The sequence below is a fragment of the Lissotriton helveticus genome, chromosome 3_1 (genome assembly GCF_964261635.1).
Source record: "Lissotriton helveticus chromosome 3_1, aLisHel1.1, whole genome shotgun sequence".
Lineage (NCBI taxonomy): Eukaryota > Metazoa > Chordata > Amphibia > Caudata > Salamandridae > Lissotriton > Lissotriton helveticus.
In genome coordinates this window covers 325,695,857-325,723,424 of record NC_136061.1, presented here as the reverse complement: position 1 = coordinate 325,723,424, position 27,568 = coordinate 325,695,857, and the positions used below count along the sequence as shown (strand labels likewise).

The window sequence follows — 27,568 nt, the reverse complement described above, 5'->3', positions numbered from 1 at the left end:
CATTGGCATTTTCGCTGAAAGTTCCTTCGGCGATAGAAATCTGTTTGGTTGCCATGACAAAAATAGATTCAGTACATGGCTGACATTCCCAGAGCACTGAATATTGCTGTCGGTGGACGAGAAAGACTGATTCCTCTAAGATTACTCCTCACAGGGTGTTATCCCACTGGAGAGCCCTCCACCAGGATGTGGGCCGCCGATATGGCAGAATGGAAAGTTTTTATAGAAAGATAGGCTAATCCCTCTGTCGCCAGACTAGCCAGGAATTTGAGGACCTGAACTACGTCTGAGACCACGGGATCAACACTCAATCGCAGACACCGTGTCCATCTAGTCCAAACTGGCCTGTACTGCTTGATGGTGCTTTTGGCCCAGGCTCTAGATAAGGTCCTCAGCCTGTTTCGAAGGGCCTGGGACTGACCACCGTCTCCTGTAATCTGCCAGGCCAGATGATGCGGGAGTTGATCCGGACGATCAGCGCACTAGTCGCGCTAACGTAATTTCTTAGAAACCTAAACTGAAATGAGCCACAAGGGTCATTTCAGTTTCACTTTCTATGTGCTCAGGGGGCTATCCCAGCCCCTTGAGCTTGTAGAAAGTCAGGAGAGGTACCGTTGGAAAGGGGAGAATCTCCCCAGTGGATACCTAATTGGGCAACGCCCCAGGAGGGCGGTCACCAAGCAGGAATCCACCCACTGCCTCCAGGGAGGGGGGAGCGGCCCCTTGGGCAAGGGCCTCTGCTCCCCCCCCATATAAAATTGGGTATATTCAGTCTCTCAGGAGGGCAGAAAGCCCACTAGATACTAGAGGGTTTTTTTGCATTTTGAATTGAGGGTGGGGGCTTCCCAATATGGGCATGCCAATGCTCCCACCCCCGCAAAATTACAGTCTTTCTCCCTCCCCTGGGGGTCAGATGAGGGCAGTAGCCCCCTGGAGGGGGCAGAAAGCCCACTAGACAGCAGTTTTTTCCCTCCATTTAATTTAGGGGTGGGGACTGCCTATGCCCCCGCAAAATTACAATCTTTCTGCCCCCCACTAGATAAGTTTTTTTACCCTCATTTAATTTAGGGATGTGGGTGCACAAAATGGGAATGCCAATGCCCACCCAAAATCAGTCTTTCGGCCCCCAGGAGACAGATGGGCACTAGTCCCTGACCTGCCCCCGGGAAGGGGGGTGGGGGGGGGGCAGAAAGCCCACTAGGTCCCAGGGATTGTTTTTTTTTTTATACGTAGAGTTGGGGCTGCCCAAAATGGGCAGGTCAATGCCTCCACCCCCCAAAAAAATGCTGCAGCCTTTCTGCCTCCCCTGGAAGCAGATGGAAGCAATGGTCCATAATCTGCCCCCCCCCTGTGGGGGAGGGGCAAAAAACCCACTAGGAGCCAGGGATTTTGTTGTTTTACTTATATGTAGGGGTTCTTGGCTGGCTGTGTGCGTGGATGGCGCTTGGCTGATGACGGAAATGCCATAAACCGGTTCTAGGAAGCTTGTTTCCGGTCCAGGGAAGGCATGGCTTGGCAGTTCGGGCTGGACTGTTCGAGGCACAGGATCAGACTCAGTGCTTAATTTGTAAAATATGAAGTGCAGGTGCTCAAATGTTAGTCGGAGGCCACACCTACTCTTCGCTGGCTCTACCCACTTCCTCTACATGCTCCACCCACTTACACTATTAGCTCCGAGTCCTCGCCCATCTCTTGCTCCGTCATCTCTCTCTCTATATCTGACCTCGTCCTCACCCCTCTTTACCTGTCTCTCTCTCCTTCCTTCCTAACCTTACTCCCTACCCTCTTCTGGTATTCTTCACCTCACCTCCTTCTTGCTGCCATACTTCTGTACATCCAACATGTCAGCTGACTCACCCAGCCGCACCGCAAGTTTTTGCACATTAATAACGAACCCAACATGTGAATCGGATCTACAGAGTCTAAATATTTAATAGAATCGAGCACAGCTTGTATTTGACTGATCTGATTTCTGAAAAAATATTATAAAACAGTGATTTAGTAGTGCCTGTTTACATTCCACATGTTTTACTAAATCTTGCATTCCTTAAGCGTGTTAGCTATTTCCAGCATGTTCTGCTTCTTTTTGTGTAGCCTATTACTCTTTTATAGTGCATACTTTAAACTGAGTCGCCGCCAGTATTTATGAAAGGCCATGACTGAGAGTACTGGAGTTGAGGCTGAAGACAGTGCGAGTTTCCTACAGTTCCTGCCAGTGGGTCAAAAAGGGGTGCAGAATACATGCTCATTAAATCCTTGGCCTCTCTGCTGAGAGCACAGAGCAGTGACCATGTATTCCAGTTGCAGTCGTGATATGCAAGTATGTATGATGGATGTACTCAGCAGTTGAAGTATTGGCAGGGCGGAAGTAGCAGAGTTCTATAATACAGGGCAGGGAATGTGCTGGGATTATCATTATGCCACATGTTTATAAACAGTTTATTTGAAACAGGGCTTAGGATATATCACGGCTGTCCCTGCCTCACCTGCGTAGCTTTATCTATTTTTTTAGATCATGATCATTTGGCCGCCGGACCTGCCTACCCCAGGCCATCATGACCAGACCAATAAACAGAATGATAAAAAAAAAAGTCACGGCGCCTGCGGCCTGCCAGGCCCTGGCTGCCTCACCTGCGCACTGCACCCCAGTGGCTCCCTCTAACCCCACAATCAGGGTAGGATGTGTCCCCTGCTGCTGAGGGCTGTAGACTGTACCCCTCAGAGGCTGTCCCTAAATCCACACTCTGGATACGTGCCCTCTTCTGTTGAGGGCGTATAGACTGTACCCCTCTGTTAAGAACTCCAACACGGTAAGTGTAGTCAAGTTCTGTTTATTTCTATTGACCAACACGAATGCTCCTACAGTAGGCGGAGCGAACTCCAGCCAGCTCGGTGATCAGCTGATAACTGTCTTAAGTGACAGTTCCAGCTGATGACCTCACTGCCGTATGGTGTCCACACAGGGACATTGAAACGCACACTTGATACGGTGTACCAGGAGGGACTCAAGTATCATAAGCACAACACATTCTCCCCCTTAGGGAACAAGAACCAACAAGAACAAGAAGGAGCATAAAGCTCCACTATTCACAAACATAGTCCTTTAGTTTGGCAGGTGGTCCCAGCAGTCTTCCTGCCCTGCTTCTGTCGATTGGTTGTGCAGGCTCGCACAACGGAATGGTAGGTAACTTGCGTCTGGTGCCTTCTGGTCTGGTGTTCTCAAGCATACAACTTCCACTCCTCTCTTCTGAAGGTGCTGACCATTCATAGTCCGATTCAATGTCTGAAAAGTATTGTTTGACAACACTATCTCCCCGCGCTCCAGGCTGTTCTTCAGTAGATACGATGGGTGTGTTTTCTCCCGTCTCACCCGGAGGATGTTTGTTGGCAGAAAGAGCTGAGAAGTGCCAGACTTTACCATCGATTAAGCGTGCGTATTTACAGTACACCTTCTGTACAGTCATGGGTTTGGTATACCTTTCTTGACCCTTGCCAATGTGTCCGCTCTTCTTCACCTTAACAACATCTCCTGCCTTGATAGCTACATCCTTGCAGCCGTGTTTATTGTCATAGAGGCTCTTGCTCCTGGATTGTGCTTGAGCTAGTCTCTCCTTCACTATCTTTGACGACCAGTGTACTCTGCGTGCAGCCTTAACCCAGCCCACATTGTCCTTTGTGAGTGGAGTCCGCCCCCGCATGAGTTCAAACGGACTGTGACCTGTGGTTTCACATGGTGTTATTCTATATGCCCACACCGTCTTCAGTATTTCTTTCTTCCAGTCCAGCTGGTTAGAATTGAATATTTGGATGATACCTTTGAGCACTCTATTAAATCTTTCCACAGCTCCATTTCCTGCGGGATGGTAAAGCGAAGTTGTCTTATGCTCAATGTTGTGCTTCAACATGTAATCCTTGAATAAGTCAGATGTGAACTGCACTCCATTGTCGCTCACCACCTGTTTAGGCAGTCCCTCGCTTGTAAATGTATCTTCCAGAAATTGGACTACAGGCCGTGTGTCTGCTTTCTTTGTAATCTTTCTGGCCACTTGGTGTAATGATCAATGATGACGATTATGTATTGTTGTTCATCTTCACTGAGCACAGGCCCCATTATGTCAATGCCTATTCTCTCAAAACAAATAGGTGGGGGAGGGTCAAAGGGGAATATTTTTAACGACCTGCCTGTTCAAACCCCTACTCACAATATATACCACAAAAGAGAGCAGGACAGGTCATGATAGTGGTGTGTAGCCATACCGGAAACCGCAAACAATTAGGTAAGCGTGTGAACAGCTGTAGTTGTATGTCAAAAAATAATAATGAAATCGGTAGACCAATGGCTAGAAAGAAGTCCCATCAGACCACCCTCGTGGCGGCATATCATCATATGGGGAGTGATGGTCACTCTTACCGCGACAATGTTATGTCGGGAATCAAAGCCAAAACTTTAGCCAATGAAAAATGAAAATAATAATAATAATCATTAACATGGAGTGCAGTGCTTGAGTGATTGTGCTGGTTAAAATTGACTACCAAGACTCAGGAAACTTTGTAACTGCAGTCTGGATGTCAAGATTAAAAAAGAGAGCAATGAGTAGTTTAAAACTGGAACTACTCAACAATACTGTGTAGTGTGGTCGACATGTTTCAGCCTTCGGGGGAGGATTACCCTGGCTTTCTTCAGGACCTATAATGTGTAACGCTACTGCAGTCAACAACAAATCATAATACACACTCAAAAAACATGAAGTGTACATATCTACCAGGAACCTGACATTCCAATGTTCGCTGGAGAAAAAGAGTTTCTTCCCAGCTTTATGTGGGTGAAGACCTCACCTCACCCGGCAACCGCTCGGGAGAAAGAGGCCCCGCTCTGTCCGTCGGTGCCCCGCATTGTATCCAAGCGGAAGGGGAGGTGTGACCTGGGAAGAAACTCTTTTTCTTTTTCTGAGTGTGTATTATGATTTGTTGTTGACTGCAGTAGCGTTACACATTATAGGTCCTGAAGAAAGCCAGGGTAATCCTCCCCCGAAGGCTGAAACATGTCGACCACACTACACAGTATTGTTGAGTAGTTCCAGTTTTAAACTACTCATTGCTCTCTTTTTTAATCTTGACATCCAGACTGCAGTTACAAAGTTTCCTGAGTCTTGGTAGTCAATTTTAACCAGCACAATCACTCAAGCACTGCACTCCATGTTAATGATTATTATTATTATTTTCATTTTTCATTGGCTAAAGTTTTGGCTTTGATTCCCGACATAACATTGTCGCGGTAAGAGTGACCATCACTCCCCATATGATGATATGCCGCCACGAGGGTGGTCTGATGGGACTTCTTTCTAGCCATTGGTCTACCGATTTCATTATTATTTTTTGACATACAACTACAGCTGTTCACACGCTTACCTAATTGTTTGCGGTTTCCGGTATGGCTACACACCACTATCATGACCTGTCCTGCTCTCTTTTGTGGTATATAATGCCTATTCTCTCCCATGGCATGGATGGACACTGTATGGGATGTAGTGGTGGCTTTATTGTTACTTGGGTCTTGTCAGAATCCATGCAGAACCTGCAATTTCTTACATTCCTCTCCACGTCCAGACTAACTCCCGGCCACCAATACATGTTCTTTACTCTGCTTTTTGTTTTTGCTATGCCTAAGTGTCCCTCATGGCATATTTCCAGTATAGTCCTCCTGATGACAGTAGGTGGTACATACCTTCCGCTTCTCACTAATCGTCCTTCTTCCAATGATAATTCGTCTTTCACTTCCCAGTAATGCCTCAATTGTTCATTTAATTTGTTTTTGCTTGTCCAGCCTTCTTTAATCATTTGCATTACTGTTTCCATGTCTTTGTCTTTACTCTATTACATCAGCCATCTTTCCTTCGTTATTCCGCTTGTACACTCCCATATGTTTGCTACACACAAACCATCCACTTCTTTGGTCTCAGTGTTGTTTTCAGATTCTAGTGGCATTCTGCTTAAAAAGTCCGCTACCACATTCTTTACGCCTGGAACATATTGTATGTCAGAGATGTAGTCAAACAGACGCACGGAAATTCTCGCCAACCGTGGTGATGCCGTGTATAAACCGTTAGTGGTGAGCACTTTTGTTAGGGGTTTATGGTCCGTGCAAAGTTTGACTTTTCTACCCCATATGTACTGTCGGAAGTGCTCGAGTGCCCAGACGCAGGCTAGAGCCTCCCGTTCTATCCCAGAAAATTTTTCTTCTGCTGTTGTTGGGGATCGTGATGCAAACGCTATCGTGTACTCCACTCCCTTAGTATCTTTCTGTGTGAGTACAGCTCCAATACCCTTGTTACTGGCGGCGGTTGTTACAAAGTTTTGTAGATTGGGGTCAAATCCCTGTAGAGGCAGTGTTTTACACATATCGTTTTTCAGGTCTTGAAAGATTTGTTCGCATTCTTCATTCCATTCAAATTTGTTCTCGAGTTTCAATTGCTGTCTCAATGTATATGTTTTTGTAGAAAAATTTCTGATGAACTTCGAGTAGTATTCCCCTAACCTGAGGAAGGATCTCAACTCATCTCTGTTGGTGGGTACAGGTGAGTCCTATGGCTTGGATCAGTTAGTTCTTTGAACTGATGCCCTCTCCAGTTATGTGATGGCCCAGATAATTCACTGAGTTGCTTGCAAACTTGCATTTTGAGTGCTCTCCAGTTAATCCTTTTCCGTTCAATATTTCTAGAACTTGCTCTACTCGGCTGTCATGTTCCTCTCTCGTCTTACCCATCACTAGGATGTCATCCTGGAACAATAATATACCGGTGACGCCCTGAAATATGTTGTTCATTAACGGTTGGAACATTGCTGCCGCAGAAGCCAAACTGAATGGCACTCTGGTGAATCTAAAGCACCCAAACGGCGTCACAAAGGTTGTCAGTGATTTGCTTTCTTGATGGAGCTGTACCTGATGGTATGCCGATTTTAGATCGATGGTGGTAAACCAATTGACACCCTTGGTCGTTGACAACATCTCATTTATTTTTGGGAGAGGATATTGTTCCACTATGATGTTTTGATTCAAGCGACGAAGGTCTATGCAGAGTCTCAGCTTGCCTCTAGGGCGTTTTGCAACAACAAGCAGTGCAACCCACTCGGATGCCTCCACTCTTTCTATTATTCCATCAATTAGTAGCTTGTCTAGTTGGTTTCTGACTTCTTCCCTTATTGTAAATGGTATGTTTCTTGCTTTGTGCACTGTAGGTGTAGTGATAGGTTTCATTTTTATTTTGTGTTGGTACCCCTTCAACACACCCACATTCCCACTGAATACTTTATTTTATTTATTTATTTATTTATAGTGTTTTATATAGCTCGAACAAGACCCGTGGGTATCAGAGCGCTTAACATAGAAGATTACAGATTGACATTATAGTAACAATTATAGCAGCAAAGCAGATATGAGGTAGAAGGTGATATGCTATCTAGGGTGATTTAGATAAATATATTCCTAACGCCTGTGCCATTAGCATTGAGAGGTGCATAAGGTTTAGCTTGTGTCATAGTCATATAGTCAGCTCGGTGAGGTAGGGTTACATAGTATTATCAGTACAGTTACCTGAGTAATTCGCAATGAGAGTTGAATGAGTTTAGCTAGTAGCAAGGATCATAAAGAAAAACAAAGTAAGGTAGAGGTCATATCTTTTCAGGTGTGAGATACAGTGTAGAGATCACATAGATATGAGGTAGTAGTAAAGTGTACAGCCGGTGTTTGAGCGGTAATCGGTCCTTTGTCTTATTGATCTTCAGATTATTCATGATGAGTCTGAACCTCTTTTGGCGTAAATGTTCATACCAGTGGTCTGTAGGGATCTTTATGTAGGGAATTTACTCATCATGTGGTTCTTCAGTTCCCGTTTAAATGTTGCAGTGTTTTTAATCTTCCTGATGTTAGGAGGGAGTGAATTCCAGACTCTGGGGGCGGCTCCGGAGAATGCTCGGTCATAGGTCTTTTTCTTTCGGAAGAAGGCCGGCTTCAATAGCAACTCTTTAGCGCTTCTGGTTGGTCTGTTACCTCCCGATAGCTTAATTTTCTTGGCTAGATATCTAGGCGTGTTGTAGTGGACCGCTTTGTGGGTAATGCAGGCTATCTTCATTTTAATTCTAGCTTCATAAGGTAACCAGTTTAGTGCCTTCAGGTGAGGGCATATGTGGTCGAATTTCCTCGTTCCCGTGATGAGTCTTGCCGCTGCGTTGAGACAGGCTTTTAGTGGTGCAGTCGATGTTTTCGGTAAGCCAGCTAACGTGGTGCAGCCATATTCGATCCTTGAAATAACTAGCGATTGGATAGCAAGTTTTAGATCCGCTTCTGAGATAAAGGGTTTCAGTTTTCTTAGATAGTTCAAGTGGAAACGGGCGCTCTTAGCCATTGAGTTGATGTGTTCTTTCATGTCGAGGTTCTCGTCTAATGTAATTCCTAGTGATTTGGCTGAGTTAACTAGGGTCGGAGTGCAGTTAAGTGCAGTCACCAATTTAGTCCATTCCCTTACCTCTGGTTGACTCCTTGTCGGTGAGATTAACAGGAATTCTGTTTTGTTGGGATTACGTTTCAGATGATTGGCTGTTAGCCATTGCAGCGCTTTCTTTAGAGTTGCATTCATTAGGTCAATGTCATCACTGCAGGCGATCTTCATATATATTTGCGTGTCGTCTGCATACATCTGGTAGGAAATCTGTGATTTTCGAAGAATCTCCGTGAGGGGTTCTACATACAAGTTGAAAAGATCAGGGGATAATGTTGAACCTTGAGGTACCCCTATTGCGTTAGGGCAAGGGGAGGAGATTGCTTGGTTGACCAGGAATAGTTGAGTCCTGTTCTGCAGGAAGGAATTAAACCATTTCAGTACGTTTCCAGATATACCCATCCTGTCTTGTAGCCTGATCATCAGGATCTCATGATTTACTGTGTCAAATGCAGATGACAAGTCTAGAAGGATCAGTAGACACGCATGATTTTGGTCAAGGGCTTGTAGGGCGTCAACAATATGTAGGATCGCAGTTTCAGTACTGTGCCCTGTTCTGAAACCTGATTGGCAGTCATCAAGTAATGAGAATTTAGCGATGTGTTGACTCAGTTGGCCCTGCACGCATTTCTCAATAAGTTTGGCGAGTAAAGGGATGTTGGTCACTGGTCGATAGTTATTCGGGTCTGTTGCATCCGCTGTCGGTTTTTTGATGATGGGAACTACCTGCCCCGTTTTTAGGCAGTCAGGGAGGGTCCCTTGTGCAAGTGAGGCATTTATTATCTTAGTCCAGATCGGAACTAGAGTTTGGCTGATTTCTCTTACACATTTTGCCGGTAACGGGTCTTGATAGTGGTTGTTCGGTCTAAGTTCCGCTAGTGTTTTGGCGATCTTTCCCTGGTCATATAGTTCAAATGTGTCCCAATTTGCCTTATATTTTGTTTGGAGATCTTCCGTTGTCACATTAGCCTCATTTTCAGATGCGGGAAGGGTCGTGAGATTAGCCGCTGCACTTGTGAGCTCAACTTCTAGTATTTTGGTTTTTTCCGTGAAAAATGAGGAGAATTCCTCGCAGCTTATGGGATTTTTTGGGTTCTCTTGTGCCGTTTTGGTTAGTTTATTTGACTGTTGTTTTAGGATCTCAAAGAGTTTTCGTGGTCTGTTTTTGGCATTGTCCAGTTCAGCCCTTATAAATTCTTTTTTGGAGTTGATTATCTTTTTGTTATATTGTTTCCTTGTTTTTCTGAGGGCTTTCAGCTCGGGGGCGGATGGATGTTGTCTCCATTTCCTTTCAGCCATTCTCAGTTTTCGCCTGTCCTCGTTCAGTTCCTCATTAAACCAAGGATTTTTTGGCTTTTCCGAGACTCTTTTCAGTTTTTGAGGCAATGTGTCATTAACTATCTTCCCAATCGAAGTTATGTAGTGATCCGTCAGCTCATTGACATTCTGGCTGTTGTTATCAGGCTTCAGGTCTTTCTCACATCTTTCGACCAAAAGTTCAATATTAGCTTCTTTTGTATCTCGTATCAATTTTTTGAGCTTACGGGGTTGCACGGTTCTGCCCTTTTTCATTATAGGTATTGCGAATGTTATGGCGTGATGGTCCGACCAATCACACGGGTCTATAGCGAGGATTGATGTCTCATTGTTTCTTGAGATAATCCAGTCTAAAGTCGCTCCTTGTGAGTGAGTGGGCTGGGTGCATGCTTGTGTAAGGTTTAGCTCGTAGAGGAAGTCTTTGATCGAGTTAACCAATTTGTCATTGTCGTCGTCCCAGTGGAGGTTAAAGTCCCCTAGGAATATGTTGTTGGCATACGGGTTAGAGTAGGCAGTTATGATCTCTATAAGATGCTCTGTGAACTTTGCGTTATCTCCAGGTGGGTGGTAGAACGCATGTAGGTTATAGCTTTGATTTTTTGGTAATCTTACGTTAAGACCAAGGTATTCACAGGATTCTATAGGGTCGGATTGGAATTGGTTGACCTCGATCTCTGAGCGGTGAATGCACGCTATACCTCCTACCACTTTCCTCGGGTATTTTTGGGTATTTTGTTAGTATTTTGCTAGCATAGTCGCTGGTGTCCGATACGCTCAGCACTGGTTCACTTCTGTTTGGATCAAGCATGATTCCCAGGCTTCCCTGGTCCACCCATCCAAGAACGGATTGTCCCACCTTTGAAACGTAAAGTTTACAATCTGCTTCTCTGCCTTTGAAAATGAATCTTAGTCTTCTGTACCCACACATTTCAATAGGCTGTCCATTGAATGATTTTATCACGATATCCGGTTTAAGTCTTTCTCCAATCTTTTCTTTGAATTTTGCGCTCCAAACTTTTTCATTTACAATAGTGTACGGTGAACCAGAATCCGCTACAATGCTTATTTCTACTCCACCAATTGTCATTTCGCACACCGGTTTCCTTGTTTTAGCCTTACTTTTGGTTCCACTGTCCTTATCCTGTTCGTCGTCAATGTTAAGTATATACATATTGATGTCTTCATCTGACTCTTCTTCAAACCCATCTTCCTGGTATTCTACTGCTTTCACCCGTTGTGGTCTTCTTCTATTGCACGCCTTGTAGAAATGTCCAATTAGACCACAGAATGTGCATTTAGTTTCACGGGCAGGACATTTAAAATCATATGCCATGTGAGCTGTGCTTAAACATCGATAGCAGTATCTCTTATTTCGTGTTTCTGCTTTATTGTATGTTTGCGCAGTGTCTTTGTTTTTCCAATTCTGCTTTCCAGGTTTCCAACTTTTTTGGTCTGACCCCCTGCTCACATGTTCACTTTCCTTCTTTGTTTTGTCTTCTTTCAGTACTGCCTTAGCACATCTTCCTGTGAGTTCCGCCTTTCTAGCAATATCTATTATATTCTGTAGTGGGTATTCACCCTTTGCCCATAGGTTATCTTGAATGTTCTCATTGGAGCCTTGCATCACAATCTGATCTCTTATTAACTCGTCATCACCAAAACGGCAGTTTATTGCTAAATTTTTAAGGCGGAGACGTAATCATCTACTGACTCTTCTTTTCCCTGTTTCCTGTGGAAAAACTTATATCTGTCTACTCCCACACAGACTTGTGGTTTGTAATATGTATTTAAATCGTCAATTGCGTTTGTGAATACATCCCCTTCATTTTCTGCTCTTACCTTTTTGTTAATTGAATTATACACCTTTATTCCCCCTGCCCCTAGACTGTGCATTAGCATTTTGTACTTCTTTTCTGGTTTTATTTCTTCATCTTCTTCTAGAGTGGCGATGTAATTGAGGAAATATTCCCTCCACTCTTCCCACTTTAATGCCGGTACACTACCAGCACGCAGAAATGATTCTGGGGGCGAGAGATTCCAGATGCAGCCCGAAGCCATTTTAGTTGGATGTAAACACTTTGCTTATAAGGTGTAATATAGTGTAATTTGCCTCAGTCTTTGAAATGTTTTAAATAACATTTTTACTAGCTATAGTTCACCATTTATTTTTCGTTTGCTTTGTTGTTTACCAGTAATAGTAATGTTCCTGTATTGTTGTCTAAGTGTACCCACTTCTCTTCAACCTGTTACAATAGTTCAATACATGAGTGATTTTATGGAAAGAGAATAGAGTTCATAGCACTACACTTAAATCTGTGTTAGTTTTGTTTTTCAAATTACCGTCTCAAATTTGCGTGTGCTGTCCTTTTGAATGCCTTTCTCAATCCAGTTAAATGTGCTGAGGCGTCGCGTTGCTTTTTTGCCGATTCTCTGCTTGTTTCCGATGAGCGCTGGATGTCTAGACCGTTCAGAAATGCGCTTTATTTATTTACACTCAAGATGGCCGCCACGTTCTCTTCCGATGCGTGATGACGTCACTATTGGCTATCGTCGGTTACACCTGACACAGACAGTTGATCGCGGCGGTTCCTTTTGACATAATGGTTCAGTTCCACAGAGTTTTGTCATACAACACAACCTCTCTTTTTTTTATGACATTGCACACACGGTGTGTTCACTAGATGTCACATCAGATATTCCTTTCTACGCCACGTTGTAATATCTGCAGATTGCTTCTCCTCACAATTATTCTGTGTGACGATGTACGATGCTTGCGATTATATTAATTTTCTCTGCTCAATATTTTTCCATACGTACTTCCCTTCATTAGCTCAGTGGTAGCTCTGTCAAAAGTCTTTCTCTATCAAGTTTTTCCGATATCTCACAGACAGTAAATTTTTTTGTTTTTTTGTTCGTACCTGTTCATTTCCTTTCTTTTTCTCTTGTATTTCCTTTGTTCGAAATGTCCTTATCAATTATCTATTCATTTTTTCCTCACACCGACTGCTGGTCATTTTCTTATAATATTCTTCTATTTTTTTTTTGCGTGTGGATTCTGTGCTGGTCACCTCGTCGCCAGTCTTGTTAAGAACTCCAACACGGTAAGTGTAGTCAAGTTCTGTTTATTTCTATTGACCAACACGAATGCTCCTACAGTAGGCGGAGCGAACTCCAGCCAGCTCGGTGATCAGCTGATAACTGTCAGAAGTGACAGTTCCAGCTGATGACCTCACTGCCGTATGGTGTCCACACAGGGACACTGAAACGCACACTTGATACGGTGTCCCAGGAGGGACATAAGTATCATAAACACAACACCCTCACTCAGAGGCTGTCCCCACCTCCACATCCAGGGTAATACGTGCCCCCTGCTGCTGAGGGCTGCAGACTGCACCGTAGCAGACTCCCCGGCATACACAGCAACACAGTAGTTAGTGAGGCCAAGATCTCGCGGTCATGTGTGCATGCTTCGGTGGGGAGGGAGGTGATCGAGCCTGTGGGCCAAAATACAGGCTCGATCACCAAAGAAATCGCCCGTTTGTTGTAAGCGATCTGTTTTAAAGAACAATAAACCAGTAACATAGTGTGTAAACTGCATAGGACTTTACATTTCTCCTCAGAAATTATAAAGAATATCCGATAAAAAAAATCTAGGGAAATAATGGTCACAAAACAGTTTAAGGCACGTTATTGAGCTCCTCCAGTCAAAGGGCCTTGGTAGTGTGAGGTGTATGGGGGGAGGCTCGTTTTGAGCTGGCTCTCCTGACATGGCAGTAATGTCTGATTAACCTATCCGAGCCTGTATCTTGATATGTGACTGATGGATTGTCCGGACAGTCAGTGGACTGTTCCCTGCCCCACCAGCCTCCCAAAGTCACCAACCTGACAGGCGACTGACTCTGTTCGAGTCCTACCGGCCTCTCGTGTCACTTAGACTGGCCTGTCTGTCCGCACCTTTCAGTTACAGTCCCGAAATGTGCTTTATTCAGATGGGGCCTGCTGTCATTTCAGGGGACTGAGCTTCATATTTGACTGATTCTGCCCCAGCCCTACCGGTCTCTCATGTTACTTAGACTGGCCTGTCTCTGCTCTCCTTTCACAGGCTCCATTCGTGTGATTGACTCTGTTTTAGCTCTACTGGCCTCTCGTGTCACCTAGACTGGCCTGTCCGTCCTCTCCTTTCACGTCAACGTCCCAAAATGTGTTTTATTCAGATGGGTCCTGCTGTCATTTCATTGGACTCTGCTTCATATTTGACTGACTCTGCCCCCTTCTGTTCTGCCACGGTACTGCGTTGACGTGACTGGTGCTGACCTAGCACAACAAGGCGTCCAGGGGACAGGCTGAAACGGTATGGACCGTCTCTGTGGGTATCCACAGGCACCAGCCAGACACGTGACTGACCGCATGCCGCCGCCACCGCCATCCTTTAAAGGGAGCTGTCCTGGGATCTGACTGACTCCGCCCCAGCCTTACCCGGCTTTTAATGTACCGTTCTGTCCATAAGCTGCCCCGTTCCCTCGCCTCACTAATACTTTCCCATTCATGCTGCCTGGCATTACAGCTGAACCCTGCTCCCGCTGCACTTTGTGGCATCCTCAGACACGCCACTTGAGAGCTTCAGCCTTTAAATGAGAAAGTCGGAATTTCCAGCGCCCTTGAGGTTTTCAAAGAGGCCTCACTGGGGATGGGCAGGAAACAGCAGGGACTCGGGAACTGAGTAGGCACTTGCTTGTGGGCGGTGTCCGTCCTGCTGCTTGCAATGCTGAACAGTTGTATGAGGGTGGGGTGGGGGGGTGGGTGGAAGGGAGGCCTAAGTGGAGGTAGGTGCGACGGACAGAACTGCGGACCGCCATCACCACCCTGTCGTTAGTATGTCCTTCATGGCTTCCCTTCCCTTGGCTCTGCAAGGACTGACTGTGGTTCATTCAAGTGTGCAGCTTTATTTATAGGTCGCCGCTCACCTACCCCCAGGCCATGCCTTGCTTGCCCTCACCTGGTGAGTTTGTCTAGTCGTCCAACGTCCCACGGACTCCCGCTACTTTGAACTGCGGCGTTGAAGTAGTTGTTGTTCATCAACCACCAGTGGATACGGTGCTGGTGGTCCGTGCGGGTATGCTGGGGCGGGGCGTGCCATTGCAAAATTAAAGCAACGAATGCGCGCGCATTCAACTGCAAAATCTACGCATGCGTCTCTGCCGCGCACAGCCCCAACCCCGCAAAAGACCAGCTCAGGCAAAGCCCGATCCGCGGCCAGAAGTCTTGAAGTGAAAGAGTGAAGAGAAATTGAGTCATTCACGTGACGTCGTCACCATTTAAAACACAGAGTAAGTGTTTTACATAATCAATCAACAACGCGGTAACCGGGTAATTTAAACTAAGTGACACTGAGTCAGCAGCACTTACACTTGCAGTACTACCCAGCAACAGCACACGCTCTCTGTGCCAGTGCCACGACTCATTTTAAATAAATCTATTACTGACGGTGCACTTAATCTTAATGCGTGACTCACTGTAGACCCGGCCCTGATAATTAGGTGCCGGTGCTAAGCACCAACAAGCTCCAGCTCAAATTAAGCTGTGGTAAAACTGATTTGCATATGGCCATGTCTGAACTGGGGTGGCAGAGTGGGCTAAAGAACGGTGATGGATTAAACCCAGATCTGTTTACTGGGTGCGAGTGTTTGTTTGGTTCAGATGCTCCGTCCATCATCATGGATGTGTGGATGGGTTGTGTGCGTGTACTGTCTCTTGGCTGGTGGTGTGGCTTGCATGGATCCCCAGCGTTTTCTTACCCAGAATCCCCATCAAACCTCAAATTTACTTACAAAGTCACATTTTCCTCAGATTTCTGTGTGGGTAAGCTGTAGATCACCGTGCAGGCACAACTTTTCTACTATCCAGCATTCCCCTTGCTCTCCCGAGAAACATCATACCTCATTTGTGTGGATGCCCAAAGTAGCGTTAGCCGAAAAAAGTATAAACCAACTGCCCTTTTATACCCGCTTTAGGGCCCCCCTCTATTTCTACTCGTTTTTGGCCCTTCTATATCATAGGCACTTAGCTCATCCACACAAGTAATCTATCATTTTTATAGGGAGACTGAGGGGAATGCTGGGTAGTAGGAAACGTGCAGTGATACCATAACTTTCCCACACAGATATTAGAGGAAAATGTGACTTTTTAGCTAAATTTGAGGTTTGCAGTACATTTTTGGAAGGTAAATGTTGGGGGATCAATACAAGCCACACCTCCCTGGATTCCCACGGGTGTCTAGTTTTGAGAAATGTCTGGGTTTTTTAGGTTCCCCTAGATGTCTGCAAACCCGGGACCAAAAACCGAGGTGCCCACCGATCATAAACCTATCTGGTTTTTCAAGGGGGTCACCTGCGTTTTTAGTCCCGGGCTCAGCTGCAATCTACGGAAACCTACCAAACCCACACATTTCGGAAAACAAGACACCCAGAGGAGTCCAGGGATGTATGGCTTGCATGAACCCACCAACGCTTTCCTACCCAGAATCCCCTGCAAACCTCCAATTTAGATGAAAAAAACAATTTTTTCTAAAATTTCTTTGTGGGAAAGTTGTGGGATCACTGGGCTGGCACAAATTTTCTACCACCCAGCGATCCCCCAGTTGTCTTGATACAAATGCTACCTCTGTGGCCCAGTACCCGCGATAGGTAAGGGCCCAAAACGTATTGAGGAAACATCAAGATTACCTATCCCAAAACGACCTGGTTTTGCAAGGAGGTCACCTGGGCTTTTGGCCCCGGGCCCGGCATCAATTTAGAGAAACCTACCAAACTCACACATTTCTGAAAACTAGACACCCGGGGAGTCCAGCGAGGTATGGCTTGCGTAGGTCCCCCAACGTTTTCCTACCCAGAATCCCCTGCAAACCTCAAATTTAGCTGAAAGAAACAAATTTACCACATATTTTTCTGTGTGATCACTGTGCCGGGACACATGTCCTACCACACACCATTCCCCTCAGTCTCCTGAGTAAAATGATACCTCACTTGTGTGGGTGGGGCAAGTGCCTCTGACTGGGAACACAGGGATTAAGGGTATAGCACAGCGAAATCGAAGCGCTACATATTTAAAAAAAAAAGTTTTTTCCCAATTCTGCATTGGACACCCACACAAGTGAGGTATCCTTTTACTCGGGGGACTGAGGGGAACACTGTGTGGTAGGACATTTGCACCGGCACAGTGATCCTACACACAAATATGTGGAAAATGTGTTTTTTTTAAAACCAAATTTGAGATTTGCAGGGGATTCTGGGTAGGAAAATGTTGGGGATCCTTACAAGCCATACCTCCTTGGTCCCCCCGGGTGTCTAGTTTTCAGAAATGTGTGGGTTTGGTAGGTTTCCCCAAATGGCTGCTGGGGCCAAAAACCCAGGTGCCCCCTTTCAAAACCAGGTCATTTTGAAGTCTCCTCTATATGTTTTTGGCCTTTGCCTGTCACGGGTACTTGGGCCACCCACATGAGTTGGGTACCATTTTTATCGGGAGACCTGGGGGATGCTGGGTGGTGGGAATTTGTGTCAGCCCGGTGATCTCACAACTGTCCCACACAGAATATTTAGAAAAAAGTGTTTTTTTTCCAGCTAAATTTGAGGTTTGCAGGGGATTCTGGGTAGGAAACGGTATGGTTGCCCACGCAAGCCATACCTTACTGGACTCCCCCGTGTGTCTAGTTTTCAGGAATGTGTGGGTTTGTTAGGTTTCCCTGGATGGCAACTGAGCCCGGGGCCAAAAACCCAGGTAAACCCCACACACCCCTTGCAAAACTAGGTCGTTTTATGATAGGTAATTTTGATGTCTCCTCAATACGTTTTGGGCCCTTACCCGTCGTGGGTACTTGGCCCACCCACACGAGTGAGGTAGCATTTTTATCCGAAGACTTTTGGAAATGTGGGAAGGGTAGAATTTTGTGGATCCATGCAGATTCCAGAACTGTCCAGCACAGAAATGTGAGGAAAATGTTTTGTTTGTGTGCAAAGTTTGAGGTTTGCTAGGGATTCTGGGTAACAGAACCTGTTGAGAACCACCCATATCACCCTTTCCTGGAATCTCCTGGGTGTCTAGTTTTCAAATATGTATAGGTTTGCTAGGTTTCCCTTGGTGCCGGCAGAGCTAGGGTTAAAAATCCACAACTTGGCCTTTTGCGAAAAAAGGGTTAGTTTTCACAGTAAAAATATGGCGTGTCTATGTTGCATTTTGGGCTGTTTCTGTCGTGGGCACTAGGCCTACCCACACAAGTGAAGTAGTGTATGAAGGGGCTTGTAGTAAATGTTGAATGTGTATGGGGTTACTATGTGTTGGAGTTCATTGGGCTCCACTTTTGTGTGCTGCACAAGACCATGGTCTCTGTTGTATAGGCTGGGTATCCCGGTTTTAACAGGACCATTCATTTGTGCACTTCTCTTGTCTCCCACCCAAATTTATATACGCCTCTAGGGTGGAGGAGGAAGCAGCCTCTGCCATTTGATGTTGGTTGCTCAAAAAGATAGGAAACCCATGGAATATAGCTATTCTGATTCGATATATATTGGCCTATTTTGAATGCTGTTAGGAAAGATCTTAAACATACCTTTAATTTATTGTAGGAGAAATAGCTACTTGATACTATTTGGTACATACTAGTCTTCCAACAAATCCAAACACTGGTATGATGATTGAAAGTTGGCATATACAAGCAATTCGAGGCCACTTTTGCTGCAGAAACAAGCAACAAGACGGAAACATGTTTTACTGAAATGTGTGTGACTTTATTAGGACACATGACCTGTAATACAAAAATGTTATGTATGCCACAATCTGCCCTTGTGGTTTACCATATATAGGACAGAGCACAAAATCAGTTTGATTCAGAATCGTACATCATTAATATTAGCGTGATTCACATGTGACAGTTGAGAGTGCAGCTTAAGTTGTATGATACATGCAGATTGCTGTATGATTTTGAATGATAATACAGTAGCATTTTAGACATTTCTTGGCATTACTGCATATTATTTAGTTGGCAGATAAGTGCCCACTTGAATCATATTGGACAATGAAGTATGTTGCCCAGTGCGTTCATCCACGTATGAACGGTTGAAAGCTTTCTAATATGTTTGCGCTAGTATTTCAGAGTAGTAATAGGAACATTACCCTAGTGCACAAGTCTATATGCTCTAAGTGATTTACCACCTAGTCTCTGATAATATATAGACATGGTAAAATTGGCTGTCCTGATGAGAGATTAGTAGGAACAGGGATAATTATGTATAAAATGAGTAGTGAACTTCACAATATCTGCAGGGTTGAATTGATACATATTGTGAGTGTGTGTTGGTTATAACTTGCACAGTTTTTAGGTCTCGAAGGAATGGGAAATGGCTAGAATTCAAGTGCTCGAACTGATTGTCAAACCACCGCTTTTTTTCGTGGCGTTTTCTTCGAGTGCACGTACAGGCACGCGCTTTTGGCCCATACACTTTCATGGCCATCTGTTCCTCGATGTCCCTCCCACCCTTCGTTTGATCTTGCCGCGAGTTCAGGCTAATGGCCCTCCCCCAGCACAGAGGGCGCATCGCGGCCGCACAGCACATCAAAGGGCTTCTCCCAGCGTGTGCTGTGCGGCTTCTCCTCCCCTAATTATGTGGCCGGCCGTACTTGTGTTTCCCGACCCACACAGCAACACTTACAGACACGCAACGCCACTCACACCCACGCAAGCCCACTATCATCCACGCAACACCACACTCACCCACGCAACGCCACTCACACACGCAACCCCACTCATCCACGCAACCCCACTCATCCACGCAACCCCACTCATCCACGCAACCCCACTCATCCACGCAACCCCACTCATCCACGCAACGCCACTCACCCAAGCAACACCACTCACCCAAGCAACACAACTCACCCACGCAACGCCACTCACCCACGCAACGCCACTCACACACGCAACGCCACTCACACATGCAACGCCACTCACACATGCAACGCCACTCACACATGCAACGCCACTCACACATGCAACGCCACTCACACATGCAACGCCACTCACACACGCAACGCCACTCACACACGCAACGCCACTCACACACGCAACGCCACTCAGCCACGCAACGTCACTCAGCCACGCAACGTCACTCAGCCACGCAACGTCACTCAGCCACGCAACATACACGCAACGCCACTCACACACGCAACGCCACTCAGCCACGCCACGCCACTCAGCCACGCCACGCAACGCCACTCAGCCCCGCAACGCCACTCAGCCCCGCAACGCCACTCAGCCCCGCAACGCCACTCAGCCCCGCAACGCCACTCAGCCCCACGCAACGCCACTCAGCCCCACGCAACGCCACTCAGCCCCACGCAACGCCACTCAGCCCCACGCAACGCCACTCGGACACACGCAACGCCACTCGGACACACGCAACGCCACTCGGACACACGCAACGCCACTCGGACACACGCAACGCCACTCGGACACACGCAACGCCACTCGGACACACGCAACGCCACTCGGACACACGCAACGCCACTCGGACACACGCAACGCCACTCGGACACACGCAACGCCACTCGGACACACGCAACGCCACTCGGACACACGCAACGCCACTCGGACACACGCAACGCCACTCGGACACACGCAACGCCACTCGGACACACGCAACGCCACTCGGACACACGCAACGCCACTCGGACATTGTGGGTGCACATTGTGGGTGCAGATTCAGGGTGCAGATTCAGAGAAAACTCAGCAGCACCATCACCATTGCAATGCAATAGGTCTCGTTTTAACGCAAATTTAAGCTACAGGCCTTGTAAATGACAAAGCCTTTTATTTATGTTCCAAAAACCAGAACGCAAAAATAAAGGGCATTATCATTTACAATGCTAATAGTTCAGACTTGCGTTATTGCGAGACCTATTGCATTTCCAATGCTTGTTTAAATTATCAGGACTAGTTTGTCGTGATTTGCTTTGAGTGCAAGGATTAGCTACATATGTATTACCCTCCCTCCATCAATTGTAAACATGAACGTGGAAAATAAGGTGGATTAGACTGCATTATCTGGATATGGTCATGGGTATTATCGCCAGCATTGTTACGTTTTAGGCTTGTCGGGGTCGGAACTAGGCTGAACACCATATACCATTAATTTAGAAGTTAGCCTGGGCAGGCAGCTTATCTGGAAGCAGGTGGCTGGTTTGCATGATTGATTGAGTGATATAATATTTTAACCATTCCTAAAGTAATTGCCATTGTGGATGATACCCTCAAGTGCCCTTCTTCTTTCTGCTTTGAAGGAATCTTAATACATTCATTAAATTAATTGCTTGGCCATTCATGTCCTTTACAAGTATCTTTTTGTCAAAGGATACTTGAGTGGTATAGTGAAGGTTAGTGCCCATGTTCTCGACTAACTCATACTTGTTATGTGATGTGTTGCTCAGCTTTTCTCCGAGTGTATTCATCTAACGGAGTGTGATACCAGTATTTGGCAATTAATAGTACATAGACTGTATTATCTTCTTTTTCATTAGGTTAGGGTAATAATAGCCCTCGTATTTGATGATGAAATTGAATCGCTAGTGTAATTTTCCCGATTCATGCCCATATATAGGTATAAATCACCCTATCCTTATATAGGCATAGAAATCATAACCATATTTAGACTTAGCCTATGCAGTCCAAATAAGGCATGGCTACTTCCACTAGTTCCTAAAATCCACTACGATTTCTTGGAAAAACCCGCCTTCAGCAGTCAGGGACTTACTTCCCCTTGCTTGAGTATTGATTTATCCAAGAACTCATGGAGTTTTCAAAGAACTGAGTCTTTGAATGATGTTATGTCCAACCTTACTTCAAACTAGGCACTTTCAAGGTATAAATATGCCCACACTTGCCCAGGCAAACACACGGTGATTTGGAGCAGTTCGACCATCTACCTACCCGACACAGCTCGCCGCAGCAAGTGCCGAAGGAAGCTGACCCTCCAGCAGACACACTGAGAGAGACGCTGTCTTTTCTCTTGCCGAGAAATCCAGCTCAAGTGTTTCCAAGCTACCCTTGCGGGTTGTTGGGAAATCGAGTCCTGAGAGAAAGATACCAGACCTCCTTCATTGTAAAACCAAGGTACGGAGCCGATTAGACCCTTAGAGAAATCTTGGATAGGTTCTTGGCAAAAGAATACTGAAACTAAGCTACACCTCACTTACTTCTTCCCTTGTACTAGACCTAGGTTAGGTACACCGGGGTAGGCGTATTTTAGAAGCACCAGTTGAGTACTTTTAGTCTTTATTTATTATTTTATGTATTCTATGTTATTTTATATGGCTTAAAAACCATATCATGCTTTTACAGTATTATTTTATAATACTTTTCGTACTGTACGCATTGTACTTTGCAACCAGTATTACGATTGTAGCAGTTCATTTCCTCTGCATGAGAAAGAAGACTGTTCAATAAATACTTTTATTGAAAACGCCCGTCTCTCTATTTCTCTGCACCTCTGGTGAAACGAAGCATGCACGATTGACTGAGTGAAATATCGATCTCTTGTTTCCGCGACTCTAGAGATATAGTTCTTATTCTTGGGAAACAAAGTTGTCATGTTTATGCGGTTGTCAGAAACGAATCCCTTCTTGTTCATTCGTGAAAGTTTCTAGTGACCTCTGAGCTATCTGGCACTCACAATGAAGTCGAATATATTCGATAGAGACCTAGTAGACCTCAGTCCTATGTCAAATCTATAGTATATATTATTCCAATGCGCAGAGCCTATTGGGAATATAGGAACTACACTACAATACATTGGTGTGTTTTTAAAATACTCTACAATCTGATCTAGTATATAACATAAATACATGAGCTTGGCGTTTTATGAATTGCCCGTTGCATATAATTATGCAACTATAATGTCCACAATAGGAGATTACCATTCCTCCCTCAGTGATACAGTGGCATTTGCGATGGAAATGTTTGCAGAAGGCCTGATGTTTTCAGTGTACATAAGTATGTTTTATATATGCTTCATTCCTGCCATGAAGTCCCATATCAAATAAGGATGAACTATGTTTGCAGAATATTGTTGAAATCTGCTTTGAATAAATGTTTTGTGTACGGTGAAAGAATAATATATTATGTAGTATGTATTGAATTAAGGGCTTAATTTGTTTTGAACTATTTAAATGATCCAATCCTAGCTGATTACAATGTGGTTATTCTTACAATTATTCTGATGAGACGGTGATCTGTACAGCTTGGATGCCTTTGGGCTTTTAACACTTATTGTTGAGGTACTGGGGACTGTATCTAGAGTGTGGAAATTATAAACTGTTGTCAGCACTTTTGTTTACGTGATGACCTCAATTGATTATGGATAAATATACTAATATGTTTTTTTTGTGTTAAATTTATTTATTGGGTTAACAGTTTGCAAAACAGTACAGTCATCAAACCCCCCCTCCCGCCAGTCTGACTTTGATCACAACTTGGTAACACAATCCACACATACACTCCACACTATGCCACATAATTTCAATCCGCATAATTACACTAAACGGCACACACTTCCACACTACACAATTCTACTCTACACATTTCCATTCTTGACCACATAATTCAAATACAAACCCATAATTCAACACTACAATTGCACAACACACCTCATATATCCAATCCAAACAAAAGAAATCCACATCAAGCCACAAAATACCATTCCACTTAATTGCACTCTATAACACACAATCCCACTCCACATAATTCCAGTACACTCAATAACACATAATTACTATCCACATAATCCCACTGCACACTATGCCACAGAATTCCACTACACAAACCCAATCCACACCACACAATTCCACAACTAACAATTACAATCCAACCAGCATATTTCTACTCCACACCACTTAGATCCACTCCACTCCAAACCAAAACATATGTGTAAAATACATTATCATTTACAACACCAATAACTGTAACTCTCACAATTGCGAGACCTATTGCGTTGCAAATGCTTGTTATGTTTGGCTACAGGCAGTGTTATTTGTTGGGATGCCTCATTTTATCAATTTTTTTGAAAAATACGGTAAGAATTACAGCGAAAAAGTGGTCTTCAGCCATTGTCTTGCACATGTTTTCATGGTTTTTCATAGCTTGGATGATATGTCCATCAATGCAAGTGCATTGTGAGGATGGATACATTGTCCTATTTTTGTTCAAATTAGGAATTTGCGATATGGCTTAAGGTGGTCATGTTTAAATTGCAGAAGAGAAAAGTAGTTTAAGAACCAGTGTGTTTTTCAAAACAAGAGCCAGTGTACTTTTCTGGCAGGTCGACATTTTAACACCCTTTTTGTTTAGGAAGTGCTTCCTGTTTATTTGCCTAGCCTCTCATCATGCCCCTTCACTCTCATTTAATTGACTTTGCTGTGTGATAACCTGTTCGGTTTATAAACTTTTTTTTGTTAAAAATAAATACGCTAAAGGCAAGGAAGCATGCAGGCTTTCTTAAAACATGCAATAAAAATACCTGGGCACACTGCTTTTAAATCTTGTTGAGCCAGCACCATGGTGCGATGCAGCCTGAAGACCGAAGTCTTCCATGTAAAGTGGGAGGTGGGAGTGCGCAGCTTTTTCCTTAGGGCATGCTCGATGTTCTAAATCCACCCTCTTGCACATACTGAGGTGTCATCTGCTGAAAGCAATTCAGCCAGTGTGGCCTTTTCTTGTCATAACTGGGAAATCGGAGGTTGTTATCCAATATCTCTTGGAGTTTACCACTGGGTAGCCTGGGGCCACCATACTGTTGAATTCAAACGGAATAAACAAGTACTCTTTTAAAACCCTTCACTCTCAGTATTGCGCAGTTAAGCAGTCAAGCTTTAGGAAGTGGTTTAGAGTTGGAAATAAAGTAGTTTTTTTTTTTACATTTATATAGAAAAACAGGCTTTATTACGGATAAGTAATTTATAGTATTCTTAACAATAGGAAGCACAAAGAAAACAAACCTCTTTGTAGAGAACCAAACAAACCTACTCCAGCTCCCCTGCATTCGAAAACAGGTTAACAATGAACCCCGTTTTATTGTATGAGGGATGCTTCAGGTCCTTGTGATGAAGTTCAGAAGTGCCTCTGTCTTCAGTCTCAATGTAAAGCGCTCTGATATCCTTCGGGATCAAGTTCGCGCTATATAAAACTTTATAAATAAAGTAAGGAGATGTAAGTAGAGATACTGGTGCTTTGAATTAGACACCTGTGCTACTCGAGAAATCCTGTAGCCTTTCCTCCTGTGGTGCAGTGTGGTAGCCTTTCTTCCTTTGAATCCGTTTGATACCTCATTTTATATGTAGTCCAATGCCTCATGGTGGCAGATAAGTCTTCCTTTTTTTCAAAATATCCAGCACCAAAGCAAATTTAGACTTTCCCAAACGTAGGCCAAGTCATGAGGAAGAAAAACAACCATAAGAAGTCCACTCATGGATCTGACGTCTTTTCTTCAGATGCACAGGTGATCCTTGATGGCGAGTATAATGATGAGCAGAATACTGGTGAGAAGGTCAGTATGCTCTTCAGGTGGTAGCCAAGGCTGTATGCTACATCTAACCAGTGAGTCTGAAGTTTTTTTAAAGGCTCAATCATGGAGGCCCCTTTCCCAGCTGTTGCTAGGCATAGACAGGTGCTCCCTTACCTGCTGCCTAGACAGGGATCAGTTTGAGCTAGCTCGGGTGTTTATTGGTGCCTGTTGCTACCGGAGATGGCTATCAACATCAGAAATGTGACTGTGGTGGGTTTCACTATAGCATTGGAAGCCGGACTACATCGAAGGCAAGGGGTGGGCTGGCTTTCCCCCTCGTTCAACTTATCTAATTTTAGCAAAGAGAAAAGGGAGATGTTTGTGTAGGCTGGTATGTCCAAGCGTACACCACCAGCCCTGCCATCTTTATATGCAGCACAAACTCGACATGCACTGCAGCCACCGTTTGTACGTGTTCTAGATATGAAAATAAAGGCGGAAACTTTACATAGAGAACCTGGAAGAGGTAAAAAAAAAGCCTATGCCTCTGACTGGAATGCATGCTGCCAACACTGCCTTTTCCACATAACCTGGCTGAAATTGCAAAATCCTGTCCCGGAACTTCAAACTGAGAGTGAGTTGAGTATTCAACTCGGAAAGTAAAGCAAGAAAAGGAAAATATCGGGCAAGTGGTTGTAGATGTTATCATGCGGGGAAATAAGAGCCCGTGTTAAAAGCTATGTAAAGGAAAACTATTTTACTCGAGGAAAGTCATCACAGATGTAAATTAGCAAAACCTGTTTTAATTCAAAATACGTACATAGTACAACTGGTGGTTTGAAGTGAATCATGTCTTTGCTCCCAAATCCAAACCATAAACCCTATCTCTGCAGAAAAACACACCAAGAGATCGGAGCATACAAAACACCTCACATGCTTATGTGGATAAGAAAGCAGACCGCACATTTCATTAGCTTGTCGCTATGCAAATGACATTGCTATTCACAGGACAAAACCAACAGTACATTCTTCGTCTTGTAATGTAGCCTGCTGCCAAGAGATTTACCGGTTGTTAAAGGCCCTGAACCTGAGTAATAGGGCCGAGACGCAGACGGGGGCCTATAACAAAGGAGAGGGCCTTTAACAACCGGTATAGCTGAAGCAGAAGCACTGTAAGGCTAGTAGAACATTCCATTCACTGAGGGTCGAGAGTGTTCTAAATTAGAACATTGGAATTTTGGGAGCTCCATTAAAAACAATGGAGTGCTCTGGGCTTATAAATGCTGGTATAAGCCTGGAGCTCCAACATTCCAATGATTCTTCACAGCTCTGGCAGTGAACAAAGGCTTCAGGGAGCCTGAGGGGATTTCAATCCCCTCGCGCTCCCTGAAGGCTTTGTTTTATTTGTTAGAACATTCTGCCCTCTAGTGGCAGAATGTTCTAATTGCCTCATTGCCCTTTGTAGCAGGGCTATACCGGCTTTTAAAGTCCCGCTGCTTTGTTAAAGTACCTCGCCTTCGGCACGGACCTTTAACGCTGCAGCGGGCCTTTAATAGCCGGTATACGGTTATATTAAATAGAGAAACAGAAAGACAGGCATTGGAATGTTGGGGCAGAAGGCTTATACCAGCCATATAAGCTGAAGCTACTCAATTGTTTTCGGAGCTTCCATTATTCTAATACTAGTGTCGCCACGTGCCATTTATCATTTGTTTCAAACTTTCACCCACTGTTTTCCTAGTCAGTGTGAAAGTGTACGAATTCTTAATATGGGAGAAAAGAGGTTAACATGGTTGTGTCCGATACCCTAATGGCTTAATCAGTCACTGTCTGAAGTTGCATGCGCAGAGATCAGTCTGTTGACGGGTGTGTGAATATGATGGCTTGTTCAGGGGTGAGTGTTTTAGGCAGGGGGTCCTTATAAGACAATTCTAGTCCATACAGATATGTTTAGCGAAATAACTACTTACCATTGCTTGCTGCTGGTGTAGTAAATTAGTTGGGAGGTCCCAGAAAAGTGTGTGAAGTTGGTTGCATATTCCTACTAACTGAGGGGAAACAGCCTTTACAGCGAGGCTTTTACCTCATTGTACCTTTACGACACATTTTTAAGCACGTGTATTTTTACCACGTGCATGCCTTTACAACGCATGCCTTTACCGCGGATTTAATGTAAGTTAGGGGCATGGGGGGTCTCCCCCACAAATACTTTGTTTT

General features: G+C 44.6%; 1 protein-coding gene across 6 annotated transcripts in view; it reads left to right on the top strand.

Moving 5' to 3' along the window:
• NLE1 (notchless homolog 1) overlaps window positions 1–27,568 on the top strand; it is a 249,687-nt gene that overhangs the window by 42,899 nt on the left and 179,220 nt on the right. The window lies entirely within an intron of this gene.